Genomic DNA, 9,049 nt, shown 5'->3' with positions numbered 1-9,049 from the left:
AAACAACCTAAATGCACACACATAGGAAAGTGATTAGACACAGACTATACATATATACAGTGGAGTACTATGTGGTCATAAAAGAGAATAGGTAATTTCCAGTTTCTGTTTGGCATGTAAGGAGCTTGGAGGTTGTCACTTCACCTTAACAACAAGTTATAGGCTGATCAAACTGAAAAGCAAATAACTCTTTTTAACTGTCAGAAAAGTAAAATCAAAGGGAAAATTACTGTCCCCCAAATCAGAGAGGCAGACAGATGAATACAGAGAATCATAATTTACTGGAGCAAAAACCTCAAAGCAGAACCTCAACATGAACCAGTACCAGGGTAGAAAAACCTGGACTGTAATTGACAAATTACTGGAGGCTTCGAGTGGCCAAGTCTGGGAGTAAAAACTCCGGGGATATGTCTAATAATGGGGAAACACAGTTATGAGTTTACCTCACAGATTCTCACAGTGAATATTGGGAAAAAAATCATCCCATGCTTCTGAAAAGGAGAGGAAAAAAGAAACCATTTTTTAATATGCCAGAGTATTTTGTTTTTCATAATAAGGCCTGCCCTAAAGAGAAACTATCTTACCAGAGCCTAAACTATTAGCATTTTATCAGAGTCTAACTGACCTGGGAGAAGAAAATACCCAAATCTAGCCCCCTGGAGGCTTCCACAGAAGGAAAGAAAAAAAATCAAACTCAGTATTACTCTAGCCATCCTATCCCAGGGAGAAGGGATTGAGAAGCATTGGTGAGGTTCACATTTTAGAAGCACAGGCTAAGACCTAATTTATAGAACCACGGACCACTTCCCTTCCCCCCACACTTTACCATCAAACCACTGAAAAAACACTTACCGGGGTTCTTTTTATCCAGTACCTTCTGTCTAGCTGTTAAAAAAAAGTTACAAGGGATAATAAAAGTCAAAAGACATAATTTAAACAGACAGAGCAAGCATCAAAACCACACTCAGATACGGTAGTGATATTGGAATTGTACGATCAGAAATTTAAAACAATTATTATTAATAAGCTGTACACCAACAATCTCCAAGCTGAGAGCCAAATCAAGAAAACAATCCCATTCACAACAGCCACAAAAGAATAAAATAGCTAGGAATACAGCTAACCAGGGAGGTTAAAGATCTCTACAAGGAGAACTACAAAATACTGCTGAAGCAAATCAGAGATGACACAAAGAAATGGTAATACATTCCATGCTTGACATGAAATGGTAAAACATACCATGTTTGACACCCATCAGAAGGGCTATTAAAAAAAAAACAACAGATGCTTGTGAGGTTGCAGAGAAATGGGGATGCTTATACACTGCTGGTGGGAATGTAAATTAGTTCAGTTATTGTAGAAAGCAGTGTGGAGATTTATCAAATACCTTAAAATGGAACTATCATTTGGCCCAGCAATCCAATTATTGGGCAAATACACAAAGGAATATAAGCTGTTCTACCATAAAGACACATGAATGTGTATGTTCATCATTGCACTATTCACAATCACAAAGACATGAATTCAACCTAAATGCCTAGCAATGCTGACAGGATAAAAATAATGTGGTACATATACACCATGGCATACCACACAGCCATAAAAAAGAACAAGAGCATGCCCTTTGCAGCAACATGAATGGAACTGGAGTTCATTATCCTAAGCAAACTAATGTAGGAGCAAAAAACCAAATAGCACATGTTCTCTTTTACAAGTGGGAGCTAAACATTGAGTACATGTGAATACAAAGAAGAGAACAACAGACACCAGCACCTACTTGACAGTGGAGGGTGGGAGGAAGCTGTGGATCAAAAACTGCCTATCAGGTACTATGCTTATTACTTGGGTAATGAAACAATGTGTACACCCAACCTCCATGACGTACAATTTACCTATATAACAATCCTGCACATGTATCCCTGTACCTAAAATACAATTTTTTTAGAAAAGCCTTTGAGAAATATAGGATTATGCAGGGTGATCTAACCTTCAATTCATTAGCATTCCTGAGAGAACAGAAGATAAAGTAAACAACTTAGAAAACATATTTGAGAATATAACCCAGGAAAATTTCCCCAATCTTACTAGAGAGGTCCACATGCAGATAAAAGAAACACAGAGAACTCCTGCAAGATACTATACAAGATGACTATCCCCAAGGCACATAGTCATCAGTTTCCAAGGTCAGCACAAAATAAAAAATCTTAAAGGCAGCTAAAGAGTCATATTACCCATAAAGGGAATCCCATCAGACTAACAGTAGACTTCTCAGCAGAAACCATATAAGCCAGAATAGATTAGGGGTCTATTTTCAACATTTTTGAAGAACAGAAATTCCAGTCAAGAATTTCACACCCTGCTAAACTAAGCTTCATAAACAAAGGAGAAATAAAATCTTTGCCAGACGAGCAATCACTAAGAGAATTCATCACTACCAGACTGGCCCTACAAGAGATGCTTAAGGGAATTCTAAGCATGTTAATGAAAGAATAATACTTGTTACCACAAAAGCACACATAAGTACATAACCCACAGACCCTATAAAGCAACTACACAATCAAGACCACAAAGCAACTAGCTAAGAATACCACAACAGGAAAAAAACCTTACATATCAATATGAAGCTTGAGTGTAAATGACCTAAATCCTCCACTTAAAAGTCATGGAGTGGTAAATTAGATAAGAAAACAAGACTGAACCTTCTGCTGTGTTCAAGAGACATGTCACATGTAATGACACCTACTGGCACAGTTTAAAGGAATAGAGAAAGATCTATCATGCAATTAGAAATCAAAAAACAGCAGGGGTCATTATTTTTGTATCACATAAAACAGACTTTAAACCAACAACAGTAAAAAAGGACAAAGAACAGCATTACATAATGATAAAGTGTGTGATTCAAGATTTAACTTGCCAAGACCAGCTCAGTTGGGGAGACCCTAACCCAGCGGGGCTAGAGGAATTAAAGACACACACACAGAAATATAGAAGTGTGGAGTGGGAAATCAGGGGTCTCACAGCCTTCAGAGCTGAGAGCCTCGAACAGACATTTACGCACGTATTTATTAACAGTAAGCGGCTGGGCGCGGTGGCTCAAGCCTGTAATCCCAGCACTTTGGGAGGCCGAGATGGGCGGATCACGAGGTCAGGAGATCCAGACCATCCTGGCTAACCCCGTGAAACCCCGTCTCTACTAAAAAATATAAAAAACTAGCCAGGCGAGGTGGCGGGCGCCTGTAGTCCCAGCTACTTGGGAGGCTGAGGCAGGAGAATGGCGTAAACCCGGGAGGCGGAGCTTGCAGTGAGCTGAGATCCGGCCACTGCACTCCAGCCTGGGCGACAGAGCGAGACTCTGTCTCAAAAAAAAAAAAAAAAAAAACAGTAAGCCAGTGATACGCATTTTTTCTATAGATTATAGATTAACTAAAAGTATTTCTTATGGGAAACAAAGGGATGGGCCAAAATAAAGGGATGGGTCTGGCTAGTTATCTGCAGCAGTAGCATGACCTTAAGGCACAGATCACTCATGCTATTGTTTGTGGTTTAAGAATGCCTTTAAGCAGTTTTCCGCCCTGGGTGGGCGAGGTGTTCCTTGCCCACATTCCGGTAAAATCACAACCTTCCAGTGTGAGCATGATGGCCATCATGAACATGTCACAGTGCTGCAGAGATTTTGTTTATGGCCAGTTTTGGGGCCAGTTTATGGCCAGATTTGGGGGGGCCTGTTCCCAACATAACTATCCTAAATATATATTCACCCAACATTGGAGCACCCAGATTTATAAAACAATCACTACTAATCTTAGGAAAAGACTTAGACAGCCACACAGTGACAATGGGGGGCTTCCATACCCCACTGAAAGTATTAGAGAGATCATCAAGACAGAAAACTAACAAATTCTGGACTTAAATTTGCCACTTGACCAGTTGGGCCTAATATACATTTACAGAATATTCCATCCAACAACCAGACCTCATTTCCACATGTAACATACTCTAAGATTGACCACATATGCATCAAAAGGCAAGTCTCAGCAAATTTTAAAAAATCAAAATCATAGCAAGCATCTTCTCAGATCACAGTGGAATAAAAATAGAAATCAATACTGACGGGAACTCTCAAAACCATACAGATACATGAAAACTAAATAACTTGCTCCTGAATGAATGTAGGAGAAATAACAAAATTAAGGCAGAAATCAAAAATAACTTTGAAACAAATGAAAATAGAGACACAACACACCAAAACCCCAAGGATGTGGCAAAAGTATAGTGCTTACCGTCTACATCAAGAAGATAGAAATATCTCAAATTAACAACCTAATGTAGCACCTAAAGGGACTACAAACTCAGAAAAGCACTAAACTCAAAGCTAGCAGAAGAAAAGAAATAACTAAAATCAGAGCAGAACTAAATAAAATGGAGAGCAAAATAAATAAATACAATCAACAAAATAAAAATTTTTTTCTTTGAAAGGATAGAAAAGATTAATAGGCTGCTAGCTAGACTTCTTTTTAATTGTTTCATTTGGGAAAAGCACTTCTTACAAAAGGGCAGCTCCAAAATACAAAGACCTCTGCAACAATTATTTGTTTTTTGTAAAGTGAAAGAACTTTACGAAAAGTGGGATCCAAGGAATCAAAGCAGTAGATGGACAAACCAGGAGCATCCCAAATCATTTTCAGGAACCAGAGCGACAAAACACGAAAGTAAAATTTCCAGTCAACAAATTATTCCAACAACTTAACTTTAGCTGGTCTTATGGATTCCCGAGCCCTCCCCTTCAGTGGAAAAGTATGACTTATTATTGGAAACCCATTACCCACTACAATAAACACCTTAGAACAGAGTTTTGAATCATATCTGTCTACCTGAAAGCTCAGGGGTGGAATGAGGCAAATACCCACAAAATCAAACACAAAAACCCGACAACAAAATGCCCCAAATGAGGATGAAGGTTTTTCAGAAAGTGCCTGTACTGGAAAGGCTAGACTGTAAAACATTAAATACAACTGTGTATCTAAGACCCAGTTTTTGTTAATATATAGGATAAACAGGTAGTTTTAACCTCTATGGCTAACCCCATTTATCTATATATAGACAGAGCTAGCACTGCTTTATTGACAACTGCCAATATACTGCTTTGTCCTTTAAGATCTATCTGCCACACAAGGCTTAAACCACTAAACCAAGTTTTTCTGCTAAGGCTAAGAATACTGTATCTATGCAAGGATGAGAAGCTTATCACACACCCACACTCACACACACCATGTCAGCCCTTCGGAGTCAACTTCCAACTTTCCATTGATACTATGCCTCTATATCTTTTATATGTATTCTTTCTCAATTTTCCTATCATGCAAAACAATAGAAATCTCAACACATTCACACCTGGTTCTGGTTACCCAGTAGTATTACTTGTGTGCAATTAAACAAGAGACCAAAACCACAGAACAAGTGCACGTGGTAGGGATTATAGGGTAGGGAACGGATATAAAAACATAGAAGTGCAGATTTTACCAGAAACCTCAAGAATCTATGTCCCATGTCTGGAGCAAAAGGCTATTGGCCAGCTTAGGTCCCTTTACCCATCCCTCCTATTCTTGGACCCCAAAGCAGGGCCACTGCTTTTACTTTTGAACCTGGGGTCCTCAAAATGTGTGTGTGAAAAGTCTGTAAACACAATCTGGTTGAAAAACAGATGATGCAACACATCTACACTAACTGTCTGACAGTTAAATTCGTGTTACAAAAAACTAACTTTAAGACTATTTTTGTAACATTTTTCAACAGGGAAAACAATATGCTCCTCAGGGAAAGGTGAGGGGTTGAGAAGACAGACAGGCCCTGGGTAAAAATTCTTATGACAGCACCTGGAGTTGACAGGCTTACCTGGGAGAGAACACAGGCACTGCCACACCACCACAGAGGACAGCTGCTATCTGGGGTTAGCAGACCAGTTCACATGCCACACAAGGTTGCTATAGATCCAAGTCATAAGAAATCTTCCAGCTCATCATGAAACAACTCCCACCGATCTTAAGTCTGTCAGTTCGTCGTCCCCACCTGAAGCCAAAAGCATAAGCAACATCTCACCCAGCTCAAAGATGACAACCTCTTCTTCATTGTCAAAGGGGTTGCTGTTCTCTCTTTCCTCAATTAGTTCCCAGAAGTGATTCCTTTGTTGAGCCCCATATCTGCTTAATGTTCCCACTTTGTGTCTCTGTGGCTCCTCTCTCCTCTTTACCCAGGCCTGTAAAAACAGTTCCCTCAGGCCGGGCGTGGCTCCGCCTGTAATCCTGCATCCTTTGGGAGCCGAGGCGTGTGGATCACGCAGGTCAGAGATCGTGACCATCCTGGCTAACACATGGTGAAACCCTGGCCTCTACTAAAAATTACAAAAACTAGCCGGGCGGTGGCGGGCTGCCTCTGTGGTAGTCCCAGCCACTGGAGGCTGAAAGGGAGGCTCAAGAACCCGGGAGGTGGAGCTCTGCAGTGAGCCGGGAGATCCCCACTGCACTCCAGCCTGGCGACATGGTTTTAGACCTGGCCTCTAAAAAAAGGCCGGGCCAGCTCAAGCCTGTAATCCTAAGCACTTTGGGAGGGCCGGTGGCGGTGGGATCACCAGGTCAGGAGATCGGAGAATCCTGGCTAACATGGTGAAACCCTTGGCCTCTACTAAAATACAAAAATCCAGCCATGCGGTGGCGACTTGCAGTCCCAGCTACCGAGGCTGAGGCAGAATGGCTGGAACCCGGGAGGTGCGTGGAGCTTGCAGTGAGCCTGGTGTAGATCGCTGGCCACTGCACCTGCAGCCTGGCGATAGAGCCGTAGACCTCGGGCTCCCCAAAAAAAAGGCCGGGCGCCGTGGTCAAGCCTGTAACCCCAGCACTTTGGGAGCCGCAGGCGGGTGGGACTGGTTTTAGGTCAGGAGATCGAGACTCCATCCTGGCTGTTACTATGGTGAAAACCCCTGGCTCCTACTAAAAATACAAAAACTAGGCCAAGGAGGTGGCGGGATGTCACTTGCAGTCCAGCTTTACCTTGAGGCTGGAGGTGCAGGAGGAATGGCTGGAACCTGGGAGGCTGGAGCTTGCAGGAGCTTCTAGATCGCCCACTGCACCCAGCCCAAGTATACAGCGCCAGACCTGTTCCAAAAAAAAAAAAAAAAAAAAAACAAAAAACAGTTCCCTCTCAAAATACCTGCATGCCTTTGTTGCTCATTGTCTCTTTGTATTCTTGAAGAGTTTCTGGCTTCTCTTCTCCTCCACCCAGTAGTACCTCTGGAAATGGACAAAGTTAGATGTACATATCTGCATTCCTGGGCAGGACTTTATGATCTTGCCCTCAAATTTAGCCCTCCATGCAAATTTGAGACAGAAAGTGGCTGCAGATGGAGAGGACTACAAAGTGCTCGCTTTGGGTTGGCTTTTCATCGACTCACCTCCATGCAGATCCTTATACCATGTCTCTTTGCTGTGCTGCACAGCAAATGAGAGCTCTATGTCTTTCTCATGTGCCTCAATGCACGATTTTACATGCTGTGATCTCTGCGTAGCATCCATTGGATGCTGGACCTGTGGCCCACACATGTCACATGAATCTCCGTGGAGATACACACAGTTATCCCCATATCAGCACTCTCCCACCGCAGCATGGGGGCACAGCTGTTTCTTTGCTTCCAAGGCAATTTGCTTTTCCTCTGATTCTTCCTTGGTCACTGGGCCCTGCAGGGGTGCTTCAGTGCAGGAAGGCCCCATAAGACCACAGTAGGGTTGCCCAGGAACAAACTCAATAGTATTCACCCAGTCCTCTGAACCTGCTCCTACAGTTGCAAAGTTTGAATTTCTTCACTCATCTTCGCTTGTATTCATTTCGCCTATGGATGACAGACTTGAGGAAGCAGCAAGGGATGACTTTGTAGTTAGCTCTGTAGCAGTTGCTTCTTCCTGTTTCAATGGCTTGCTATGTTCGTATCTGCAGCGGTCACCATAAACACATTACCCTTACTGAAAATACTTGCACACTACACCATACGGACTGTCAGAGAGGTCATGCGAGTATCCACAGTTACCTTCGTCCTTACAAACCCCATGCATAAAATACCTGCAGGTGACCTGTTTAGTCCAGCTGTGCCACCGCTGCCATGGCTGCCCAGCCATCGCTGCCGTGGCTGCCGTCGCTGCCGTGGCTGCCGTCGCTGCCACCGCCCCCTCCGTCCGCCCCAGGGGATGAGGCGGTGACTGCGGGGACCTGGGTCGGGGAGGCCGCTGCTGCTGCTGCCGCTCCTGCTCCTAATGCTGTGGCTGTTGTTCTCGGAGCAGCAGCCTCGCCATTGCTGTTTATCCCACACAGCAAAGCCCCGGAACTTCCGGGATTATATAGTTCCTGTCTGGCTGCTGGGAGAAGACCACGAGGCCAGGCGAGGAGAGGAGAAGGAGACTGAGGCACTCACTCGGTCCCCACCAGCTCTGCCCTAGCTAGAATTTTGTTGTTGTTGTTGTTGTTTGTTTGTTTGTTTGTTTGTTTTTGGTGCGGAGTCTCGCACTGTCGCCCAGTTTGGAGTACAGTGGCGCTATCTCGGCTCACTGCAACCTCCGCCTACAGGGTTCAAGCAATTCTCCCTGCCTCAGCCTCCCGAGTAGCTGGGATTACAGGCGGCTGCCATCACACCCAGCTAATTTTTGTATTTTTTAGGAGATACGGGTTTCGCCATGTTGGCCAGGCTGGTCTTGAACTCCTGACCTCAGGTGATCCACCTGCCTCTGCCTCCCAAAGTGTTGGGATTACAGGTGTGTAATCCAGACTTTCTCTCTCTTTTATGAAAATCTAACTAGGTGGGGCCAGGCACGGTGGCTCACGCCTTAATCCCAGCACTTTGGGAGTCCCAGGCTGGTGAATCACTTGAGGTCAGGAGTTCGAGACCAGCCTGACCAACATGGCAAACCCTGTCTCTACTAAAAATACAAAAATTAGCTGGGTGTGGTGGCATGGGCCTGTAATCCTAGCTACTCCAGAGGCTGAGGCAGGAGAATGGCTTGAACCCAGG

At 43.7% G+C, this 9,049-nt stretch overlaps 1 pseudogene; it reads right to left on the bottom strand.

The window, feature by feature from the left end:
• Positions 1-7,220: 7,220 nt before the first annotated feature.
• Positions 7,221-8,558, bottom strand: LOC101002365 (annotated as a pseudogene).
• Positions 8,559-9,049: the final 491 nt, after the last annotated feature.

This window comes from Papio anubis, chromosome X, assembly GCF_008728515.1.
Source record: "Papio anubis isolate 15944 chromosome X, Panubis1.0, whole genome shotgun sequence".
NCBI lineage: Eukaryota > Metazoa > Chordata > Mammalia > Primates > Cercopithecidae > Papio > Papio anubis.
This window is presented reverse-complemented; position numbering and strand designations above follow the sequence as displayed.